General features: G+C 48.6%; 1 protein-coding gene across 1 annotated transcript in view; it reads right to left on the bottom strand.

Moving 5' to 3' along the window:
- Positions 1-25,804, bottom strand: part of LOC140386673 (ras-like protein family member 10B) — a 257,826-nt gene that overhangs the window by 1,976 nt on the left and 230,046 nt on the right. The gene's annotated exons all lie outside the window — the stretch shown is intronic.

Raw genomic sequence — 25,804 nt, 5'->3', positions numbered from 1 at the left:
TCATTTTTAATAAAGGAGACCAGAATTTTGTCCAATACTTAAAATTCTATTTCACATAACTTCTCAGCTTTTGAAATGTTACTCATCTGGAAATTAACTTCAGTGCTTGGTTTGCATTTTAATGGTTCTGCTAACCCACGTCGCTACTTTTATTGATTTGAGTATCTCTAATTCTTTGTCCTTCAGTCTCACTGTTGGCAAATGCAATGCCCAGGGTTGAACCTAACCATATGGATGTAGTTTAAATTTATCTGCCTCAGCTCCATAAACTTTCTACCTTGATCTAACAACGGTCTACTGATCTTAGTCTTGATAACTCCAATTGCCACAGCATTTTTTGCGGTGGGGAGGGAGTTCCAGTTTGCGGTGAAAAGGTTGTCCCAGAATGGCCTGCCCAGAAGTTCTGGATTCTGTCCCCGCATTCACAAATGTCCACACAGAGGTAAGAGTTCCTCTGTATCTACTCCATTAGATCCATTTCATGTTTTCAACACCTCAATCTGATCACCTCCCTCCCCCTCTCCACCCCGCCAATCTCCAGCACATGTGAAAATAAAAGCCTAGTTTATACATCACTTAACCTCAGTATTATTCTGGTGTGTCTGCATTATACCAATGCCAGGATCATGTCTGCACTCGGGGATGTTCTGGCACAAAATCATGAGCAGGAATCTCAACTAATACCTTCTCCAACCGGAGGGATGGTGCCCAGCAGGGAGTGTTCATGCGCTGAATGAGCTGACCAAGGTTCTGGGAAGCTGACACATTAACTTCCTCCCCTTTGTAATCCAGCTCCCTTTGAGATATAAAGGCCAACATAAAATTAGGATTATGAATGCTTTTTACACCCAACTACTGGCTTTAAAAAAAAGTCAAGTAGCATGTATAGGAATATATAATAATGTATGTAATGAAATATGGCAAGGCTGTGGCGTAGTGGTATTGTCACTGGTCTAGTAATCCGGACATCCCAGATAATGCTCTGGGGTCTTGGGTCCGAATCCCACCATGGCAGATAGTGAAATTTAAATTCAGTACAAAATCTGGAATTAAAAGTCTAATGATGACCATGGCACTATTACCGATTGTCCTAAAAACCCGTCTGCTTCACTAATGTCCTTCAGGGAAGGAAATCCGCCGTCCTTACCTGGTCTGGGCGACATGTAACTCCAGACCCACACAGCAATGCACTTGACTCTTCATTGCCCCCGTACTGAAATGGCCGAACAAGCCACTCAGTTCAAGGGCGTTTAGGGATAGGCAATAAATGCTGGCCCAGCCAGTAACACCCACGTCCCAAGAATGAATAAAACATTTTTTTTAATTGCTGGAATCTGAAGCAAAAACAGAAAATGCTGGGCAATCTCAGCAGTTCTGACAGCAACTGTGGCGAGAGAAGGGAGCTAACGTTTCGAGTCTGGATGAATCTTCGTCCAAAATAATGGATGCCTGGGAATGGGTTGCACGCTGGAATCAAATCAAGAGATTCAGAGATGGCAGGTATACAGAATAATAAATATCTTGGAGTGAGTTTCAGGCTGTAGTTGCCCAGCTACACCTGTCAATGGTTCTGTGACAGGGCTTTCATGGTTAGTGTGGCGATCTGTTACGATCCCAGATCTTCCCATCTCCAGATGATTGTACCCTGGAGGATACATTCCTAGATCCTCGAACGTCCCAATCCTAGGGCTCTGTGGGAGTTGTGGTGGACGTTTAAACTTCCAAGGGGCAATTATCCTGCATCTGGAGCCCCATGAAGGTGTCTCCAACTGAGTTAGAATCAGAAACTTCAGACTGTTCTGACTCACTTCATTGGATAGTTCGTCAGGAAAGTTATTCAAATGTCCCAGTGTTTCACCATGTTAGTGAATTGAGATTTATCAGAATATAGAAGCTATTTCTATAAAAAAGGGAGTGTGGCTTGGCTTTTTCCCGGTGATCCTGCACTGTTGAGGAAGGACTCCCAGAACAGATACTCTGCATTTCTGGCGAAGCCTGGTTCAGAAGCCCAGGCTAGAAGTTTGGTGCTCCACCTTGTGGTTAAAGAAATAGCAGCAGAGTCGCAATCAGATGCTGATGCTCCTCGGACGATTTGTCCATTTAAAGTACTCAATCTATCTTTTCCATTCAAACTGCTCAAGGTACTTCCTGGAAATTTTTCTTGTTGCCACCTTCTCACTCAGTAACTAAAATTTCAAGTGTCTAAAACAAATATTGAAAAATAGTTTTGTTCACATCGTAACATCTTTAACATTTATTCACTGATATCTTTTGCGCCCACGAATTGCGAATTCCACATTGGCGAATGTGCAGTGTAATGGGACTTGAGCTGTTGAAAGCCTCCAACACTGACCCCAACAATCATCTCAGGATCTCTAATAGTTGTCAAATGAACCAATGGCTGAAAGTAACAAGTATTCTGTGCACATAAAAAAAAGGTGTCGTCCATCTTTTGAAGGAATGTCGACCTTGTTTCAGTGGCGGAACAGTTGACATTCATCCACCAACTTAATGGCAGGCTGAGTTGGGATGGAGGTACCAGCATCCCACACATTGCAGAGGCAATGGGGGAAGTGGACGAGAGAACCCTGTACATATAGTTTGTGCAGCCTCATGGCGGCTGAGGCAGAAGCGCAAAATGTCAGGAAAATAGGGAATGACCATGCCGGAAATACCCCTTGCACATTTACGAGCAGGGGGCATTTCCATGTGGTGGTGGGAAGTAGGACAGGTTGCACTTGGAAAGCAACAATTGAGATGATCACGACCCCAATTAGATCCAGGCGACTGAGGCCACCATCTCTATGGAGCAGCCTCCCTGCAGCAGGATAATCGGAGTCAGTGGCTTTGTGCTTCAAAGTGGGGACCAGGGCCAATCTCAGGGAACAGAGAATCCCTACAGTGCAGAAAGAGGCCATTCAGCCCATCGAGTCTGCATCGACCCTCTGAAAGAGCACCCTGCCTAGGCCCACTCCCCTCCCTCTCCCCGTAACCCCACCTAACCTGGACACTAAAGAGCAATTTAGCATGGTCAATCTGCACATCTTTGGACTGTGGGAGGAAACCGGAGCACCCGGAGGAAACCCACGCAGCCACGGAGAAACTCCACACAGACAGTCACCCGAGGCCGGAATTGAACCCAAGTCCCAGGCGCTGTGAGGCAGCATTGCCAACCGCCGTGCCGCCATTGCGCTGGAATGTACATTGCCGGAAACTGTGGGCTTGGGACTTCCATTTGGACCCAACGGTCGGTGCTCCGAAGTCTTTGTTAAAATCCAGTCCTCAAAACTGACGAATCTCTTCCACAAGCAGAACAGGAAGAGTTGATTAGCAGGGGTTGCGGGGCATTGCTGTTTTTTTCTTCGCACAGCAGCTGGAAGCAGGAAGAAACAAAGAATGGTGCACAGCGACATGAGCAAAAAGCGGAGAGGAACTATCCTCTGATTCAATGGGTAGAATGCCATTGGAGACTGACTAATTTTAAAAACTGTTATTCGTGACGGAATATAGAGTGGAATCCAATCTAAAGAGTCAGGTAATCTAAATATAGAATGAGCGATCCCTTAAAAAAGTGACCGATCCCTTAAAAAAAAAAGAGATTTTAAAAACTAGAATCTAAAAACTGGAATCTAATTGAAGTACTCACATTATTTGCTTTCCAAGGTAATTCTCTATGCGCCATACAGCAATAAATCACCGCTGGCTCAAATAATCACTCATCTATTCAGTTTTAATCAAATACCCAATTAACTAAATGAGAATCAAGAAGTAGCAATGAAGGAACAAAAAAAAAATTCCTACGAGGAAAATGGTAGCATCTGAAAGCCAAATAACCAAATCTCCCAGACTTTTCATAGCTTGTATTCACTACCGCAAAATTAGCCAACCAATAAATTTATTAACACTGTTTCCATCTGCCATTAAGTTCAGGTGATTGCACACAGCTGGAATACTTTTAATAAAAACATAGTTTAAGAAGGCTAACAGCAAAATACTGCGCATGCTGGAAATATGAAAGATAATCAGAAAATGCTAGAAAACTCAGCACGTCCGGCAATGTCTGTGGGCAGGTGGGGTGAGAGAGTTAATATTGAGTCCAATTTGACCTGAGAATCATATTGGGCATGAAATGTTAACTTCTGTTTCTCTCTCCACGCATGGGCAGGATTCTCCGACCACCCACCGGGTCGGAGCATCGTCGGGGGGCAGCGTGAACCCCTCCCCCACCGGCTGCCGAATTCTCCGGCACCGGATATTCGGTGGGGGCGGGAATCGCACTGCGCTGGTCGGCGGGCCCCCCCCCCCCCGGCGATTCTCCGACCCGCAATGGGCCGAAGTCCCGCTGCTGTCATGCCAGTCCCGCCGCCGTGAATCAAACTATCTCCCTTACCGGCGGGACTGGCGGCGCGGGCGGGCTCTGGGGTCCGGGGGGGGGGCACGGGGCAATCTGGCCCCGGGGGGGTGCCCCCATGGTGGCCTGGTCCGCGATCGGGCCCACCAATCCGCGGGCGAGCCTATGCCGTGGGGGCACTCTTTCCCTTCCGCCTCAGCCATAGCCTCCGCGATGGCCGATGCGGAAGTGACACCCCCCCTTGCGCATGCGCGGGGATGACGTCAGCAGCCGCTGGCACTCCCGTGCATGCGCGGACTTCCGCCGGCCGCCGCAGTCGCTTCGGCCACGGCTGGCGTGGCGCCAAAGGCCTTTCCCGTCGGCCGTTGGCGCGCCAACCTCTCCGGCGCAGGCCTAGCCCCTCAAGGTGAGAGCTTGGCCCCTAAAGGTGCGGAGAAACCACACCTTTGGGGCGACCCGACGCCGGAGTGGTTCCCGCCACTCCATCCCGTCAGGACCCCCCGCCCCGCCGGGTAGGGGAGAATCCCGGCTATGGGGCGAAATTCTCCCCCAACGGCGCGATGTCCGCCGACTGGCGCCAAAAACGGCGCCAATCAGACGGGCATCGCGCCGGCCCAAAGGTGCGGAATGCTCCGCATCTTTGGGGGCCGAGCCCCAACATTGTGGATCCGCCTTGTCGCACGGGGCTGACGCCGCAGTGGGCCGGCGCGTGCATGTGCGGACCCGCGGCCGGAAGTGCAGTGCCCCGTATGGGAGGTCGGAGCTGCGAGGAGCACTCCGGAGCCCTGCTAGCCCCCTTAAAAACAGAGAGTCACTCTGGACTTTCTAGAAAAAAGTCTGAAGTGATTCGCGTCCGTTTTCTCCTGGGCGTGGGGATTATTGGAGAATCCCACCCAAGGAAACACAAATGACTATTTTAGAGAACATAGCAAGAGAAGAAGCAAAAAGCTAAAAAAAAATTTAAATAAACATTTTATTGAGATATTTTTGGAATTACAACAACAACAAAATAAACAATGTCCCTGAATCTATAAACATAGTGCAAAAGCCACCTCCCTCCCTTACAGGTCCCACCTTTATTAACCCCCTACTCTAAATCAAACTAACCCCCCCCTCTCCCCCCCCTTCTGCTGACGATTAATTTTCCGCGAAGAAGTCGATGAATGGTTGCCACCTCCGGGCGAACCCTAACATTGACCCTCTCAAGGCGAACTTCAAGTTCCCCAAACAGAGAAAGCTAGCCATGTCCGATAGCCAGGTCTCCGACTTCGGGGGCTTTGAATCCCTCCAAGCTAATAGTGTCCGTCTCCGGGCTACCATGGAGGCAAAGGCCAGAACGTCTGCCTCTTTCTAGTCCTGGATTCCCGGGTCTTCCGACACCCCGGAAATTGCCACCTCTGGACTCGGTGCCACCCTTGTTTTTAACACCGTGGACATGACATCCGCAAACCCCTGCCAGAATCCTCTGAGCTTTGGGCATGTCATGAACATGTGGACATGGTTCGCTGGTCCTCCCACACACTTTGCACACCTATCTTCTACCCCAAAGAACCTGCTCATCCGGGCCACTGTCATGTGAGCCCGGTGAATGACCTTGAATTGTATCAGGCTGAGCCATGCACATGTTGTGGACGCATTGACTCTACGCAACACGTCCGCCCATAGACCGTCCTCTATCTCTCCTCCCAACAAAGGAGTGGTACTCAAGCAACCGGGACAGTCCAGGACATTTCGGTGCCACTCCCTGTTAAAGGGAAATGCAAACAACAGTCAGTGACCGCTTGGGACACGCTCAGCCATCCAGATTCCCGCCCACTTATTGGTTAAGGAATTGAACGGAGTGATCAGGGATCACCCAATTAGTAAGGCCCAAATTGAAGGAACTCCCAAAAGAGCGCGAAAACCCCCTGAGTATAAGAAGAAGCGTTCGCCATATGTTCGCTCTCTCTTGGCCTTGGTACACCGGTCACGGTCATCGCCAATTGCAGAAACACCAGGGGCGTCATTCTCCGACCCCCCGTCGGGTCGGAGAATGGCCGTTGGCCGCCGTGAATCCCGCCCCCGCCGAAGTCTCCGGTACCGGAGATTGGGCGGGGGCGGGAATCGGGCCGCGCCGGTTGGCGGGACCCCCCGCTCAATTCTCCGGCCCGATTTGGGCGCCAGTCGGCGGACATCCCGCCGTTGGGGGAGAATTTCGCCCCTGAAGTGGGTCCAAGTTCAACGCCCGCTACCAGACGGATGAGCCCACCTGAGCCGCAGTTACTCCTTCGAACTCTAGAGATCCAGAATTGAACAGCGGCCACTGTTTTCTGACCTAAGCCGGGTGCCCGAGGTTAGGTGCAGGTTGTCTTAGTCGATAGGTGTAGTTAACTAGTAGTGTTTATGTTGCATGACTAATTGTGTGTAAATAAAATACCCTTGACCTTGAACTAATTAACTGGTGTTTGGCTCTTTGATCGATAGCCGGTTGAAACTTGTGGTGGTATCATTCAATACCTGGCGACTCTAATCATTGGGACATAGATGACATAGAAAGAAAGGCAAACTCACTGATTGCCATAATTGGAACAGCGCCACAGAAAAGACAAAGTAGAAAGAAAAGGTAACAGTTTTTGGCGACATCTGATGGGACTCTACCCAGGAGTGTCCTTCAGACAGCTAAAGGCAGGAAATATGGCATCGTCAAAGTAAGAAATCACCATCGTTCCTCCCCACCCGGTAATGTGAAAGCTGACACCCTAGCGAAGGCAGGCTCACGACATGGCCACTTTTGGCAACCCCCCGAGAGTGCCCTAGTACACGCAGTTCAGGTCTCACAGACTAACATACCCAGGCACAAAAGGAAGACGAAGCATTAAAGGAGATTTTAAAAGGAAACTTCCCAGCCCCCTATGAAAAGTTTAGGAATTCTTTGACGGTCCATGAGGGAATCGTTTTAAAAGATGGAATTTATGTAGTCCCCACCCAGGACAGGAATGAGACAATTTGTAAGTTCCGTGACGGACATGAACACCAAGGGATTGAATCCACCCTTGCCCACCTCAAACCCCTCTGATGGTGGCCTGATTTGAAAACCGCGTATCCCATTACGTCGAAAACTGTTTAATTTGTGCTCAAAACAACCCCGATAGGTACGTGAAAAAAAGCCCAGCTACGACACACCCACCCTGTAAATGGCCTGTGGACAAACCTCAAACTTTCAATTGGATTATATTGGTCCCCTCCCCCCCCTGCAGAAATGGATGCAAGTATGTGTTAGTGGTGATAGACACATTTACGAAATGGGTCGAAGCGTTCCCCTCGAGAACAAACACAGCCAAGGCCATGGCGAAGATCTTAACACAGCAAATTTTTATGAGATGGGGACTCCTCCGTAGTATTGAGTCGGACCAAGGTTCCCACTTTACGGGCAGGGTCATGAAAAATGTGGTGACGATATTTGGTATTAAGCAAAAGTTCCACATTGCCTATCACCCACAGTCCAGCGACATTGTGGAGTGCATGAATCGGACACCAAAGGCCACACTTAGAAAAATGGTGCAGCAGCACAACACAAAATGGGACACAGTGCTCCCATTCGCACTGATGTTTATTAGGACCACAATGTCGAGCTCAAAATGATATACCCCCCATACCCTCATGACCGGACGACCCATGAAGGTGTAGAAGCCAGGTATTTCGAATACGACTAGTATAGGTAAAAGATAGCTGTTTAAGCAGAAATATTAAGCCCTAGTTTTAAATACCCACTTATACAGCATAATTCACTTTTACTGAGGTCCGTTGTTCTGGCAAATGCATATTTTCAAAGTCAGTGTGATATTAAAACAGCACAGTCGCAAGACAATTTGACACTGCTTGTGCTAATTGTCAAGGACAAGGACTGAATACCATAGCAACATGAAGGCACCATTGTTCACAATGCAGATAACAGCTAAGGCAGAAAAGCTAATGTTGCACATTGAAGATGGACGGCTTGCCATCAAATCAAATGTGTTTGAGTCTAACCCAAACCAATTAGGATTATATTGGGGTGTGATGAGATGACTTAAGACAGATATGAAAGTGTATAACTGAAAAGTTTCCGCCCGCCATTTTAGAGATGTCTTTTGGGGGTTCTGTCAGTCTGTCTTTGTGTTAGTCTGTGTCAGTGATGTAGTCTACTTTTGACTTTGAGTTTGAGTTTAGCTGAAGATTAGCTCTCTCTCTCTCTTCATGTTTCATTGCCAGACTTTGACCTTTTAAAAGTTACTTTCGAGCTGTCTGCCTAAGCAAAAAAGATAATGGGCGACATTCTCCGACCCCCCGCCGGGTCGGAGAATCGGCGGGGGCTGGCATGAATCCCGCCCCCGCCGGTTGCCGAAGTCTCCGGCACCGGATATTTGGCGGGGGCGGGAATCGCGCCGCGCCGGTTGGCGGGCCCCACCGCTCGTTTCTCCGGCCTGGATGGGCCGAGTTCCCCGCCGGCGTAAATTAAATCACCTACCTTACCGGCGGGACAAGGTGGCGTGGGCGGGCTCTGGGGTCCTGGGGAGGGCGCGGGGTGATCTGACCCCGGGGGGTGCCCCCACGGTGGCCTGGCCCGCGATCGGGGCCCACCGATCCGCGGGCGGGCCTGTGCCGTGGGGGCACTCTTTCCCTTCCACCTCCGCCACGGTCTACACCATGGCAGAGGTGGAAGAGACTCCCTCCACTGCGCATGCGTGGGAAACTGTCAGCGGCTGCTGACGCTCCCGCGCATGCGCCGCCCCGAGATGTCATTTCCGCGCCAGCTGGCGGGGCAACAAAGGCCGTTTCCGCCAGCTGGCGGGGCGGAAATTCCTCCGGCGTCGGCCTAGCCCCTCAATGTTGGGGCTCGGCCCCCAAAGATGCGGAGCATTCCGCACCTTTGGGGCGGCGCGATGCCCGTCTGATTGGCGCCGTTTTGGGCGCCAGTCGGCGGACATCGCGCCGTTTCCGGAGAATTTCGCCCAATGTCTGTAATTCTCTGAAAGCTTTGAATTGTCTACAAATTGCCTTTTAAATGACTTTCAAATTGTAATCAAGCAACTACAAATAAAACAATTATTTTTGGCACCTGAGAAGTTTTAACTGAAGTTTCTGCTGAGTCCCAGTATTCGCAAAGTACTACTGGTAACCGAATAGCAGAAATAATATAAATTCATTCAACTTTACACAGTCGAATAATACTAGGAATCGAACAACTTGGCATAGTCCAGAAATATTACAAATCTTACAACTTGTCGTATTGCGCCAGGACTTTGATTCATCAACTAAGCTTCCCCCAAACTTAGCGTAGTTCGACAGGTTAAGATCCCATCAATTACAGATTCCTACGAATACTTATTCGTACTTGATTTGGCCAGCCCCGCAGTCACCGGCCTGACCCATGAGAAAGCAGTCCAGCACATGGTAGGGAATATTAAAGCAGCACAGCTCACTGCAGCTGTTCGACTTGGCGCTAAACAAAAGCAGAGTAAGGCCTGCTTTGATAAAACAGTACACCTGACAGAGTATACAGTCGGACAGCAAGTAATGATCACCTTATACAACCCCAGCTCATTCCTCTCCCCTAAATTTGCAGGACCCTGTTCAATCTTGGACAAAGTAAGCCCCTCAGTTTATAAAATCACGTATCCAAACGGAAAATCTGGATGGTAAATCAGCTTAAGGTTTATGGAACACAGTGCAGCCACTCGCATCATTGGCGATGGCAGACAATGAGGACCCGACAACTGACAACCCAAGCTCCCCCTCCCCCAGCAGCAGCAGCACGTCCACAGACACGACCTTGACCACGCCCCCAGAATCGAATTTCACCCTGATGCTTGATTCGGCTGCTAGCGACAGCGACAGCAACAGCACAACTGAAAACTGAAGCCCCTGAGAGACCCGAACAAAACTCCCATGAACCAGGCCCCAGTCACTACAGACCCAGAGACCCCACCACGATACGTTCAGCCCCTTTGAAATGATTTATTTGCTCACACCGGAACCTCACCCGCCACCCGGCGATAGCGCCAGCCCCCTTGCAACCTCCCACCGGAACATGAAACACTGGCACCGTGACAATTCCTGTCGCCTGACAAGGAATGATGAAATGGACCCCACATCGGCACACGCCGCGTTAGCACGCAAACTCCATGAACGAGTCTGGCACCCGGGAGATGGTGATGACTCCAAGTCTGACTCCCACCATGGTAACCCCTTTGAACATCTTTTGAAATTGAACCTTGAGGTGTCCAGACGATGAGAGTCAGGAACCGATTGAGATTTACGGTGTCCTGTACTCCGATGGAACCTGCCCGCTTTTATGTTCAGTTTGTGTTTAAATGTTGTTCGTTCTCTCTTGTACGATTTTGTGTGTCATCCTCATGGATGCTTTCTTGATATAGTCATGACTACTCTCCTGACGCCACATGGCAGTTAAAGAAACAAGTTTGGCTAGAGCCCATATATTTATAAATTCTTACCGCTCTGGGAAGGTCACTCAGGCAGTGGAGTAACGGCACTTATCCCCGCCCTGCTTAGGGACCCCCTGCACATTTTGTCAGCCAAGCTCGGGTAGTGGAGCAACGGCAATGTTCACCGCCCTACCCGGGGATCCTACCCATTCTTGCCCTGCCGCGGATCATACGCACCACCCATTTGGATACTTGTTTTCGAAACTCTTTTGCTGTTCTTTTCTAGTCCTGTGGTTTAAAGAATGCTTTTTGCCACAACTTTTGCCCTTTCCGGCAACCCTTCAGTTGCTATCCCCCACATACTATTTACATGTCAGAAACACTTGGTTGGAAAAACAAGTTTGCAGAGGACGGAGCCCACTCAGCCCATCGACCACAGGCTGTGAGAGTGCTCGCACTGTGACACAGAATTTCTTTTCCCGGATGTTTTGTCTCCGCAAATTAGTTTTTTAAACAAAAATGAGGGAGTCACATATGGTGACGATTCTAATGGGAAATGGACGTTAAGGAGAGACAGACAGACATACGAGATGTTAAACAACACGATTATAACAGACACTATGCTTGTTCCCCCAGGAAGATACAAAGATACTCGACGCTGAAGGAAAGCCCGAATAAGATGAAGACAACCCTGATGATCGGCATCATGATCGTCGTTGGAACGGTCCAGTTGCGTGCGTTACCCACCTCTACTGCCCTCACCACACAGGCCCCGAACACGACCACCCAACACAACACCCCCAACCCGGACACTACACCGCACACACACACAGCCACCGATACCCCCACCTCGTCAAGTGCTATTCACTGTCCTACACAGTGGAAGTCTTACTAGTGATAACCATAGTGTACAGTGTCATTCAGACAAACAGATTGCGAAAATGGAGAAGGAGAGCCTCCTACCCTCCAGTATACACATTTAGAGCCCCTTTCTTTGGACTCCAGCAAACCCCACACTCTTTCTGAACCTTTCACCTCAATAAATTCCACGGTTGTTGTTTTTGTTAATTAAGTTACTTCTCTGTATGTGAAGGTTAGTGATAGGAAGAAATGTGATGCTGCTATCGGATTTTTTTTTGTATTGTAAGATAAGTTCTTTGATTGTTAAATAGCAGTATTAGTGTAGTCTAGTTAGAGACAGTTAGAGGTTCCCTTTTACTGAATGTTAAATGGCCCCCTGGAAATTTTTAGATATGTGTTGTTTCGGGAAAATTAGGTAAATGTTTTTGGAAATGAAAATGAAATGAAAATCGCTTATTGTCACAAGTAGGCTTCAAATGAAGTTACTGTGAAAAGCCCCTAGTCGCCACATTCCGGCGCCTGTTCGGGGAGGCTGGTACGGGAACTGAACCGTGCAGCTTGCCTGCCTTGGTCTGCTTTAAAAGCCAGCTCTTTAGCCCTGTGCTAAACCAGCCCCTAGGACCAAGTACAGTAGAGCCTGTCCTTGGTTAAGGGTACCCGGCATTTCAGAGAACAAAGAAGACCCAGTAATGTGATCCTTCACTCTTTGCGCTGAGGATCAAGAGGACGGAGTGTAGCCATCTGGGATGGCCACTTCCAACTAGGTGAAACTCGCAAAGCCTGGCGGGTAAAATGGACAAGCCAAGACTCAGGCAGGCTCAGAGCCTGACATGCATATTCGTAAGCAAGAAGTCCAGACAGTATTGAAACTCCGTCCAATTAGCATTTTAATGGGGCCGATTAACATTTGATGGCCCATCTTCACCAAAACAAAGGACTGGTACTCAAGCAACCGGGACAGTCCCAGACATTTCGGCGCCACTCCCTGTTAAAGGGAAATGCAAACAATGGGGTCAGTGACCGCTTAGGACACGCCCAGCCATCCAGATCCCCGCCCACTTATTGATTAAGGAATCGAACGGAGTGATCAGGGATCACCCAATTAGTAAGGCCCAAATCAAAGGACCTCCCAAAAGAGCGCAACCCCCCCCCCCCCCCCCGAGTATAAGAAGAAGAATCCGCCACATGTTTGCTCTCTCGGCCTTGGTACCCCGGTCATGGCCATCTCCAAGTGCAGCAACACCAGAAGCGAGTCCATGTTCAACGCCGCAACAAGACGGATGAGCCCAGCTGAGCAGCAGTTACTCCTTCAAACCCGAGAGATCCAGAATTGAACAGTGGCCACTGCTTTCTGACCTAAGCCGGGTGCCCGAAGTTAAGTACAGGTTGTCTTAGTCGATAGGTGTAGTTAACTAGCAGTGTTTATGTTGCACGACTAATTGTGTGTAAATAAAGTACCCTTGACCTTGAACTAACTAACTGGTGTTTAGCTCTTTGATCGATAGCGGTTGAAACTTGTGGTGGTATCATTTGATACCTGGTGACTCTAAGCATTGGGACATAGATAACATAGAAAGAAGGGCAAACTCACTGATTGCCATAATTGGAACAGAGCCACAGAAATGACAAAGTATAAAGAAAAGGCAACACTTCTCTCCGTCCATTGCGAGCACTACCTCCACCTCCCTACCTTCCGGGGCATCATGATCACGTTTAATAGCCTTCTTATGTTGACCAAACCCCATCTTGTCCTCCCCAATAACGTCCGGAACACAATCCTCAATCCTGGAGGACAACATTTTGGCCAGCAGTTTGGCATCCACATTCAACAAGGATATCGGCCTGTCGGACCCACACAGCTCCGGGTTCTTGTCCCGCTTCAGGATCAGCGATGTAACATCGTTGGGGGTAGCCCCCCTCTCTCCCTTGCCTCATTGAACATCCTCATCATATATTTTTTATAGAACTCGACCGGGAAACCGTCCGGCCCCGGTGCCTTCCCCGTCTGCATGCTTCCTATCCCTTTGATCAGCTCCTCCAGCCCAATCGGGGCCCCCAGTCCCGCCACCAGTCCCTCTTCCACCTTTGGAAACCTCAATTGGTCCAGGAAGCGGCCCATCCCTCCCTCCGCCCGTGGGGGCTAGGATCGGTACAATTCCTCGTAGAAGTCCCTGAAGACCCCATTGATGCCAAACCCACTCCGCACCACGCTCCCTCCCCTGTCCTTAACTCCCCCGATCTCCCTAGCTGCGTCCCGCTTCCGAAGCTGATGCGCCAGCATCCGGCTTGCCTTTTCCCCATACTCGTAGACCGCCCCCTGGGCCTTCCTCCACTGCACCTCCGCCTTCCTGGTGGTCACCAGGTCGAATTCGGCCTGGAGGCTGCGCCTCTTCCTCAACAATCCTTCCTCAGGTTCTTCCGCATACCTCCTGTCTACCCTCACCATCTCCCCCACCAGCCTCTCCCTCTCCCCCCGCTCTCTCCGCTCCTTGTGGGTCCTGATGGAGATCAGCTCTCCCCTCACCACCGCCTTCAGTGCCTCCCATACCATCCCCACTCGGACCTCCCCGTTGTCGTTGGTCTCCAAGTACCTCTCTATACTTCCTCGGACCCGTTCGCTCACCTCCTCGTCCGCCAACAGCCCCACCTCCAAGCGCCACAGTGGGGGCTGGTCCCTCTCCTCCCCCATCTCCAAGTCCACCCAATGCGGGGCGTGGTCCGAAATGGCTATTGCCGAATACTCGGTATCCTCTACTCTCGCTATCAGCGCCCTACTCAAAATGAAAAAGTCGATTCGAGAATAAGCCTTATGGACATGTGAGAAGAATGAAAATTCCCTAGCCCCCGGCCTTGCAAATCTCCAAGGGTCCAGCCCTCCCATTTGGTCCATAAATGCCCTCAACACTCTAGCCGCCGCCGGCTTCGTACCCGTCCTAGACCTGGAGCGATCCAGTGCAGGATCCAACACCGTGTTAAAGTCTCCCCCCATTATCAGGCCCCCCACTTCCAAGTCTGGGATCCGACCCAACATACGCTGCATAAAACCCGCATCGTCCCAGTTCGGAGCATACACAGTGACCAGTACCACCCTCTCTCCCTGCAACTTACCACTTACCATTATGTACCTACCGCCATTATCTGCCACAATGCTCGACGCCTCGAATAACACCTTCTTTCCCACCAAGTACGCCACCCCTCGATTTTTGGCATCTAGCCCCGAGTGAAACATCTGACCTGCCCACCCTTTCCTCAGTCTTACCTGGTCTGCCACCTTCAGGTGTGTCTCCTGGAGCATAACCACATCCGCCTTGAGCCCCTTCAGGTGCGCGAACACGCGGGCCCGCTTAACCGGCCCATTCAGTCCCCTTACATTCCAGGTTATCAGCCGGATTAGGGGGCTACCCGCCCCCCTCCCCCGCCGACTAGCCATGACCCCTCCTCGGCCAGCCACGCGCCCGCACCCCACACCCGGCCCGTTCCCCACAGCGGCATACCCCCGTCTTGACCCACCCCACTCGCTCCAGCTCCTCCTTGATCTTAGCAGCAGCAACTCGATTCCCCCCCCCCCCCCCCCCCCCCCCCCCCCCGGCTAGGACCCATCCTAGCTGGTTTACTCCCTCCATTGCACTTCCGCAAGTCAGCTGACTCCTGCTGACCCCGGCCACTCCCGCCTCCCCTTCGACTCCTCCCATTGTGTGGCACACCCTCCTCTCCCGCTCCCCATTCACAGGCTCTCCCCCTCCGTTCTAAGCGCGGGAAACAATCCTCGCTTCCCCGCCCCGGTCCCGCCACCCCCCCCCCAGTCTTCGGCGCGGGAAAAAAATCCCGCCCCCTCCACCTACCAGGCCCCGCCACCAACCAAAACAGTGCCCAACCCGCCCCATCCACCCTCCTCAACCCGAAAGAGAAAAACACAGAGAAAAAGAAACCCAAAACAATGCAAAGGCACCCCCCCCCCCCCCGAACCAAAAATAGGCATAACATATCCACCGCTGTCCCCAATCGCCCATCCCGACCCTCAGTCTGTGTCCAGCTTCTCGGCCTGAACAAAGGCCCACGCCTCCTCCGGAGACTCAAAATAATGGTGCCGGTCCTTGTAGGTAACCCACAATCGCGCCGGCTGCAACATGCCAAACTTCACCCCCTTCCTGTGCAGCACCGCCTTCGCTCGATTGTACCCGGCCCTCCTCTTCGCCACCTCCGCACTCCAGTCCTGATATATCCGAACCTCCGCGTTCTCCCACCTGCTGCTCCTCTCCTTCTTGGCCCACCTGAGCACACACTCCCGATCGACGAACCGATGGAACCGCACCAGCACCGCCCGCGGAGGCTTGTTAGCCTTGGGCCTCCTCGCCAACACTCTATGGGCCCCTTCCAGCTCCAGGGGCCCCTGGAAAGACCCCGCTCCCATCAGCGAGTTTAACATGGTGACCACATAGGCCCCCATGTCCGGCCCCTCCAGCCCCTCCGGGAGGTCCAGAATCCGCAGATTCTTCCGCCTCGACCGATTCTCCATCTCCTCGAACCGCTCCTGCCATTTCTTGTGGAGCGCCTCATGCACCTCCACCTTTACCACCAGGGCTAAGATCTCGTCCTCATTGTCAGAGATCTTTTGTTGAGCCTCTCGGATCGCCACCCCCTGGGCCGTCTGTGTCTCCAGCAGCTTATCAATAGAAGCCTTCATCGGCTCTAGCAGGTCCTTTTTAATCTCTCTGAGGCAGCGCTGGATACCCTCCTGTTGCTCCTCCGCCCACTGCCTCCACGCTGCCTGGTCTCCGCCCGCCGCCATTTTGTCCTTCTTCCCTCCCTTCTTCTGGTCCACCACCACCTTTTTTGTCACCCCGCTCCTAGTTAAAGCCATATACTGATGGGGAACTATTATTAACTCCTTCCCACACCGGGAATCGTCGGACAAGTGCCCTTGGGGGCCCTGAAAAGAGCCCAAAAGTCTCGAGAGGGAATCCTTTTGGCAGTGTTCTCTTCACCAATCTGCCCCAAAATGTCCGTGGAAACTCCTGAAAAAGGTCTCAGTGTCCGTTCCAGACGGGAGCTGCCGAATGCGTGACCTACTCCTCCATGGCCGCCACCGGAAGCCTCGTCCCCGCTTCTTCAGTGGCCCTGGTGAGATCTTTTCACAGTTGTTCCCTCTGCTGTTAGAATTCACTTTTGATAAAGGTCTTCAGGTCAGTTTGCATCTTTAAGCTTGCCCTTCCCCCGCTTGCATGCTGGAAGGGGCCCTGTTTATCCTGATTGCAGCCAAATCTTCCACTGCTTCTGCCGGACCTGGCAGCCAAAAGACACAACACTTCTGGGGGACACTGTCAGGGGAATGTTGCAGTCCTCTTGCCACACCGGGAAATGTCAAACAAATGCCGTGGGGGTCCTGCAAAAGAGCCCAAAAGTCCGTTCCAAGCAGGAGCTGCCGAATATGCGACCTAGCTCTGCATAGCCGCACCCGGAAGTCTCCAATATTCACTTCTTAACCAACATCGCTAAAACAGTTTAATTGGTAATTTACCTAATTAATATTTCTGATATTTTGCTGTGTTTAAAGTGGCCGTCACATTTCTACATTGCAATGGCGATTGCAAGTCAGAAACAATTAATTGGTGTAAAGGCAAACTCACCATAGTCCCAGATGACTATAGGCTCTTTTCCCCTTTGAAGGAGAGAGCTGACTGGTGGTGATTTAACCTGAGGATCACCATACCTTAGGTGAGGGGCAAGGTTGAGAAGGCGGGCCTTCATAAATAACCTCAGCTGGTGGCCTTGCTCTGCATCACAAACCAGCTGTCTAGAACTTAGAACATAGAACATTGCAGCGCAGTACAGGCCCTTCGGCCCTCGATGTTGCGCCGACCTGTGAAACCACTCTAAAGCCCATCTACACCATTCCCTTATCGTCCATATGTCTATCCAATGACCATTTGAATGCCCTTAGTGTTGGCGAGTCCACTACTGTTGCAGGCAGGGCATTCCACGCCCTTACTACTCTCTGAGTAAATAACCTACCTCTGACATCTGTCCTATATCTATCCCCCCTCAATTTAAAGCTATGTCCCCTCGTGCTAGACATCACCATCCGATGAAAAAGGCTCTCACTGTCCACTGTATCCAATCCTCTGATCATCTTGTATGCCTCAATTAAGTCACCTCTTAACCTTCTTTTCTCTAACGAAAACAGCCTCAAGTCCCTCAGCCTTTCCTCATAAGATCTTCCCTCCATACCAGGCCACATTCTGGTAAATCTCCTCTGCACCCTTTCCAATGCTTCCACATCCTTCCTATAATGCGGCGACCAGAATTGCACGCAATACTCCAAATGCAGCCGCACCAGAGTTTTGTACAGCTGCAACATGACTTCATGGCTCCGAAACTCAATCCCTCTACCAATAAAAGCTAACACATCGTACGCCTTCTTAACAACCCTCTCAACCTGGGTGGCAAATTTCAGGGATCTATGTACATGGACACTGAGATCTCTCTGCTCATCCACACTGCCAAGAATCTTACCATTAGCCCAGTACTCTGTCTTCCTGTTATTCCTTCCAAAATGAATCACCTCACACTTTTCTGCATTGATCTCCATTTGCCACCTAGCCAACTGAGCTAAACCGGCCCCTCCTGTGTAATGTCCTGAGGTTGTGAGAGATGCTCTATAAATTCAAGTTCATTCCTTGTTCCCACTGGACTAGTTGATAGAATAGTCACAACCATAGAGTAATAAGGTATGAATATCTGGTACAGTGACTTTATGATCGCCCTGTACACAGCAGCACAATCATTGCACAATTATAAACTCACATCTTGTGAACCAATAGAATGGACTTTAACTGTTGCCACTCGTGCTACTCCCTGTGGAAGGATTCAGCATCAAAAAACCACAATGGTGTTTTTAATGGAGAAGAAAGAGTTAATAGCGACAAATAAGACATCCACCACATTCTTAATCATTGCGGTTATTGTGAAATATAAAATGTATCCCCTGCTGTTGCTAGAAATGATCTACTGTGGTGAGTGAGGATGACGGTCAGCTCAATAGCTACTGATGAGAGTCATTCCTATCCTAGAACTCACCTTAAAGCTTGGCTGACTGTATTCCCATGGAGGGTCGATCTTGGACATGTGCAGGTGATTTGTGGACTAAAAAGATGGCCTGTAAAACCAACCTTACTCTTTCTCAGAATCGCCTCCAAAACAAATGAGGAGAGAGAGAGGCATAGACAACATGGATGGCCAGCATTAATTAAGGTTCCGGCAGTTTAAATTGCAAATAGCATCTCAACTCCTACGCACTTACTTCCAACTGGTCCAGTTACCAAAACCTTACTTCATAAAAATTATTGTATTTGCCTCTTGAACACTTTGAACTAAAGTCATTTATAGTCAAATCTTCCAGAAATACAGTTAGTAGTTCCAGCAACAACCTTATATTAATCATTGCAAACAACGTGTGGAAAATTTAGGGAATTTAAATTTTTGTTCATGGTGGTAGAATTTAAGGTTTTTCCTCCAGAAGCTAGGATTGCTGCATCTTTCCAAGGGGTTAACAAAGTGCATCTTTCTCTGCTCTACATGACCAAACTCAACCCAATGCCGAGGAGAGCTTTCTCTTGTGCCAATAGGTTCTTTGCATCCTGTCATGGTAACCCTCACTTCAGTGAATTAGTAGCCCTTCTGGCATGGCAAAACACCAGCTGACTCATGCACTGTGGCTAACTTTTACATCGGGACATCCACGGACCAGCTGGTAATTAAAGGGAAGGGACGACTGTTTTAGCTCATCATTTTTGTGGTGTTTTTAAGACTTTCATGTTTTCCAGCTGGGCTTCTGCGATCTGTCAAACTGGCAACAATGTAAAATCTGCGCAAAAGTCAAATTGATTCCATCGAAAATAAATTTTGATGCAATGTGGGTATTTGGAGTTGCTTTCTATGAAGTATCAGACAGCATGAAAGGCACCTAGACCTTAGCAACACAATCCTTGTCAAAAATATCTCCATCAATCGTGAATGTTATTCTCTAGCTGACAAATGGTCACCACATGTCAATTTTATTGGCTTTGACCTGGCACTTCCCAGATGGATAAGCCAAAATGGTTACATAGAAACATGCATAGATAATAGAAGCAGAAAAAAAGCCATTCGGCCCTTCGAGACTGCTCCGCCATTCATTCTCATCATGACTGATCATCAAGTTCAATACCCCCCATATCCCCAAGAGCTATATCTAATTCCTTCATGAAATTACACAATGTTTTCACCTCAACTACTTTCTGTGGTAGTGAGTTCCACAGATTCACCACTCTCTGAGTGAAGAAATTTCTCCTCACCTCAGTCCTGAAAGGTTTACCCCTTATCCTCAAACTATGACCCCTAGTTCTGGACACACCCAACATCAGGAACATTCTTCCTGAATCTACCATGTCTAATCCTGTTAGAATTTTACAAGTTTCTATGATATCCTGTCTCACTCTTCAAAACATCAATGAATATAATCCTAATTGATTTAGTCTCTTCTCATATGACAGTCCCACCATCACAGGAATCTGTCTGGTAAACCTTTGCTGCACTCCCTCTATAGCAAGAATATCCTTCCTCAGATAAGGACACCAAAACTGCACACAATACTCCAGATGTGGCCTCACCAATTCTCTATAAAATTGCAGTAAATCATTCCTATTCCTATACTCAAATCCTCTCGCTATGAAGGCCAACATACCATTTGCCTTCTTTACTGCCTGCTGTACCTGCGCGCATACTTCAGCGACTGATGCACGAGGACACCAAGGTCTCACCGAGAATCCAGCTCTCTCAATTTACACCCATTCAAATAATAATCTGCCTTCTTATTTCTGCAACCAAAGAGGATAACCTCACATTTATCCACTTTATACTGCATCTGCCACGCATATGCCCACTCACTCAGCTTGTCCAAATCCCACTGAAGCATCTCTGCAGCCTCCTCGCAGTTACAATGCTCATCTAAGAAGAACAAGTATAATATATCTGGTCTGATATTCAAGGTTGATCCCTTCCTGATGAATAATGAAAATGTATTCTCAAAACTTTACAAATGTCAATGAAGTAACTGATGTTTGGGAGATGTAGTAACTCTTGCAATGATTGTTTGTATCACAATTCCTGCTTTTCCGGTTGAAAGGACATCGGGCAAAGACATGATGACCAATCCCACACCAACAAAAGGATTCTCTTCCACGTAGAGAAGTAGGAAGAGAAGTTGACAAACACCTTTAACATAAAATAATCTTTGCAGTGCAGAAGGAGGCCATTCAGCCCATCAAGTCTGCACTGACCCTCTCTGTACCTAGGCCCACTCCCCCGCCCCATCCCGTAATCCCACCCAACCCAACCTTTTGGACACTAAAAGACAATTAACACGACCAATCAACCTAACCCGTACAATACGTAGATGTATAGATTGGGAGCATAGCCACTTCTAAATGCTCCTGCATCAAGTCATGTCTAATGATTTGGAAGTAAATCACTCTATAAATCAAACACTAAACTGCTATTTTCCAGTTGCATAACTTTAAAATCCCCAGTAATTATGGGCTCTTTGTTTCCCCACCTAGACATACAACTTATCTGTTCTGATACGGATCAGTGTCTGATCAGTCATCAACTATCTGGGACATCCCACACTTGTGTCTGGCAAAAGGTGTAGGACGTAAGCAGAGAATAAATAGGTGGCGTCACCAATTATTGTTAAAAAGATAAATGGACTCAAGGCATTTTAGGAATTAATTGACTTACAAATCTGCTAATTTTGGACTCCTGCAGTTCATTATCTGAACTCTTCAATGACCCATAATTGGAATGTGTCTGTGAGCAGAAGACTCAAAGGAAATAGCCTACTTTCCAGGACACCTTGTTCCCAGGTTTTGTATTTTGGAGAGGAGAAACCAGACTGCTCAGCACTGAGTGGATCTTAGGAACCTGGGGCGAGATTCTCCGACCCCCCGCCGGGTCGGAGAATCGCCGGGGGCTGGCGTGAATCCCTCCCCCGCCGGTTGCCGAAGTCTCCGGCACCGGATATTCGGCGGGGGCGGGAATCGCGCCGCGCTGGTTGGCGGGCCCCCCCGCTCGATTCTGTGGGCGGGGCCCACCGATCCGCGGGCGGGCCTGAGCCGTGGGGGCACTCTTTCGGTCTCCACCATGGCGGAGGCGGAAGAGACTCCCTTCAATGCGCATGCGCGGGAATGCCGTCAGCGGCCACTGACTCTCCCGCGCATGCGCCGCCCGGAGATGTCATTTCCGCGCCAGCTGGCGGGGCACCAAAGGCCTTTTCCGCCAGCTGGCGGGGCGGAAATTTGTCCGGCGCCGACCTAGCCCCTTAATGTTGGGGCTCGGCCCCCAAAGATGCGGAGCATTCCGCACCTTTGGGGCGGCGTGATGCCCGTCTGATTTGCGCCATTTTGGGTGCCAGTCGGCGGACATCGCGCCGTTTCCGGAGAATTTCGCCCCAGGTTTGGAGGGACTCGTTTCGATTGGTTAACTGACAACTGGTGGGTTGGCTAGGGAAAGTGTTCTGCCTGGCAACAGTCAGTGATTCGTTCCTGCATGTTGCTTTCTGAGTGAAATTAGCAGGAGTGCTTAGACCTTGGAAGTGAAAGGAACTCTCTCTTTCTCCTGCTTGCCGGAGTGAAATAACTGCTCTATTGTTCTGAAAGCAGAGAGTTCCTGGCACATCTTTTGCTGTGACCCTGAAATGATACTGAGTCTGCAGAGAAAGTAGACAACCTTGCCAGAGAAAACCATCTCAAGCCTAGAAGGAAGAAGTACCGAAACAAAACCCTGAGCTTCATCCTTTTATTAATATTTTCTTTCCGTTTCCACCGCCCTTTACCCTCTGTGTTGTTTGGCTGTGTGCGTGTGTATAGAGAGTGGGGTGAGTTAAGGGGGAGGGGGGATTGGGAAAAGGGTAGTAAATAGTCAGTTACATTTTCTGTCTGTTCAATTATAATGTTTAAATAATAAAAGGTTACTTATGTTGTAAAGTTACAAACCTGGTGACTGTAGTTTATTGGGCTCAACCAAGGACCTCGGGTATTTTAAATAAAATCTAATTTTACCTGTGTTGCGACTCTGGGTCAAGTAGGGCTAGAATTGACCACGCACTAGCCCAGGATGTCGTGATACCTGGCAAAAGGTAGGACATAAGCAGAGAATAAAAAGGTGGCCTCATCAATTACTGTTAAAAAGATAAATGGACACATTGAATGATCTCAAGGCATTCTAGGAATTAATTGACATTTATAAATCTGCTACCTTTGTACTCCTACAGTATATTATCTGAACTCTTCAATGAGATTACATTCTTGGAGTTGGATTTTATTCCCCCCAGGTAACTATTATATATGCTCAATGGAAAAGATTATAATAACTCTCATTATTCAACTATCTTGTCAGAATACACCTCTTCACACAAAGGGTAGTGGAAACCTGGAATTCTGCCCCCATAAAGCTGCTAAAAGGAGGTTAATTGAAAATTTAAAAATAGATAGACATATTTGGTTATTTACAGGTCTTAAGGGTCACAGAATTAAGGTAGTAAAATGGAGTCAAGATACAGATTCAGAAGAGATTATTGCACGGTTGATGGACTCGAAGGGCTGAAAGGGCCTACTTCCATTCCTATCTTGCTCTCAGTACAGCTAACACCAGAACAAGCATGGAATATGATATTCAGTTCAATACTTGTTTAGTATTCAATGTCCCTTCTAAGTGGGAGCCTATTCAAACTGGGCGTTGAAGACAATGGGCAGGATTGTCCCAGAGCCTCTTCCTGCTTACTTAAGCTTTGGCCATGCTTCTCGTGAAGGTGCAACATCAGAACAGAACCTGCTGTTTCCCAGGAAATTTCCAGCAGTATATGTAGAATGCAAGTTCACACAGTTGAAAAATACTCACGGTGGAAATTATGTCAATATCCTTTGTTAATACAAGCAGGTTATTTTTTACTATAACTATAGATCTGTGTTTTTCAAACTTTTTTTCCCCGGGACCCAGTTTTACCAACCGGCCATTCTTTGGGATCTACGCTGGGTGGCCTTCGTGGCCCACGCCGGACAACCTTCACGAGCCACCATTTTGCTTGTGTTTAATGCTTGGTCCTCACGATCTCACTCCAATCTTTGTCACAGAAGAAGAGGGAAGTGCACATATCAGGTGCAGAGTTCAGCCGGTTCCTTTGTGCCGTCTTCATCTTTGTGAGGACGGAAGATCCAACCTCGCACATGTAGGTTGTCGTGAAGGGCAATAGCAACAAAATGTTTGTTTTACTGGAGACTCCTTGGAGGTGCTACTCCAGAATGCTGACAGCCTCATGGACTTGTGGCGTGTTCTTAATGTGCTGTCACAGGTGAGGTGCAGACATTCAGTCTCTTCATTTGGAGTCAGCTGTAAGTTACAAATTGACTCTGGGGTCTCAAACTCAAAGGGATCTTTCACTCACCTCCCGTCTTTCAAAATCTGAAACTTCTCCTCTGGAAAGTAGCGACACAAACTGTTGATCAGCATAGCCAGATGTGACTGAGTAATGTTTGCTAGTCTATTGACAGTTTCTTTACTAACACTGTTTTCTTCGATGTCTAGTAGCAGTGTGGGGAACATGTAGTAGTTTTGGCTTTGTACTCGCACTTGCCAAACTTTCAATGACTTCTGGAAAGCATCTTTTTCTTCACAGTGCCGAAAGCAATCATCATCCTCCCCTTTCAATTTGAGGTTCAGTTCATTTAGAAATGAAAGATGTCTGCAAGGTCAGACATAGTTCACACCCAAGTTTCATCACCAGACGAATCAGCCAGAGGGACGATTTCTCAAGGAGGAAAGCGGGGATTTCATACCTCAGTTCATAAACTCTGCTAAGCACCCGACCCATTGACAGCCAACATACCTTTGTGGGGAACAATAAATATGCGTGCCTGGCCCCCAGAACACAGAGCCTTGAAAAGTCTAGTATTTAGTGCACTGCATTTCATAATATTCACAACTTTCACAATTTCTTTTAACACGACTTCAAAATCGTATGGAATTCCTTTGTGCTAGTTCCTTCATTCGAACTATACCTAGATGTCTTTTGTGTAATTGCTCGAAAACCTTGGTGGAATAATTGCTCTCATCCCTACAACAGATATCCACCCTGTGCTGTTAATTAAAATCTCCTGGGAAATGTATGGTATTAATTCAGGATGTTTTTCTGTTATCCTCCCCTTCCATACCATTTCCAGGACCTTCCCCATCACAGGATAATTTCTGGTATGTCTATGGATTTCAGCTGCAGCCACTGGAACATTCTCGATCTCTGATCAGTAAAATAGATCATGACTCCAGCTGGTAAAGGTAAGGGTGATAATGCATCCGCATTAGCATGATTTTTGGTTTGGCGGTATTTGATTTTGTATGAATGTGCTGGTAGGATTAACGTCCATCATTAGAGCCTACTTGTAGCCAATGAAGGGATATCTTTCTGTGGCCTAAAACGCGCGGTTAAGAGCCTGTGGTCTGTCAACAATGTGAAGCGACGACCATACAGGTATTGGTGAAATTTCCATACACCAAATATGATACTCAGTTAGATTCCGCACTTATTAACATACGAGATGCAAATGCTATTGATATTTCTTCCCTTGAAGGCAGTATATGTGACACCACCACTCCAACACTATGGCAAAGCCAGGCAAATTGTAAATATACCAACATTTCAGACTTTTTGCGTCTTTTGCTGATTGATTTGCTTTTTCGCATTCTGGTGGCCATTGCGGTGCCTGTTTTGTGCACAACAATGTATTAAGTGTTTCAATAGGGTTGCCAGATCCTGGATGAATGTCCCATAGCAGTTGATTAACCATGGAAATGGCCCAAGTTAAGTGACGTTCGTTGATCTTGGAGCCTCCATTTTTATTTGGTGCTTTATGCAGACCCTTACTGTCAATTACATGTCCAAGATATTGTATAGATGTCTGGATAAAAATCACACTGATTTTTCCTGACACGAAGTCCATGCATTTGAAATAATTTCAGTGTAGCTTCTAAGTGTTGTAAACGTCCTCGCTCATTCGTGCTGGCTATGAATTTATCTAAGTATCACTGTCCCCCCTGTAAGCCACTAAGCAACTGGTCCATTGAGTGTTAAAATAAAGCTGGTGTTGACGTTATTCCAAAA

The sequence above is a fragment of the Scyliorhinus torazame genome, chromosome 12 (assembly GCF_047496885.1).
Source record: "Scyliorhinus torazame isolate Kashiwa2021f chromosome 12, sScyTor2.1, whole genome shotgun sequence".
Taxonomy (NCBI): domain Eukaryota; kingdom Metazoa; phylum Chordata; class Chondrichthyes; order Carcharhiniformes; family Scyliorhinidae; genus Scyliorhinus; species Scyliorhinus torazame.
Note: the sequence above shows the minus strand (reverse complement) of the source record. Positions and strands in the feature narration are given on the sequence as shown.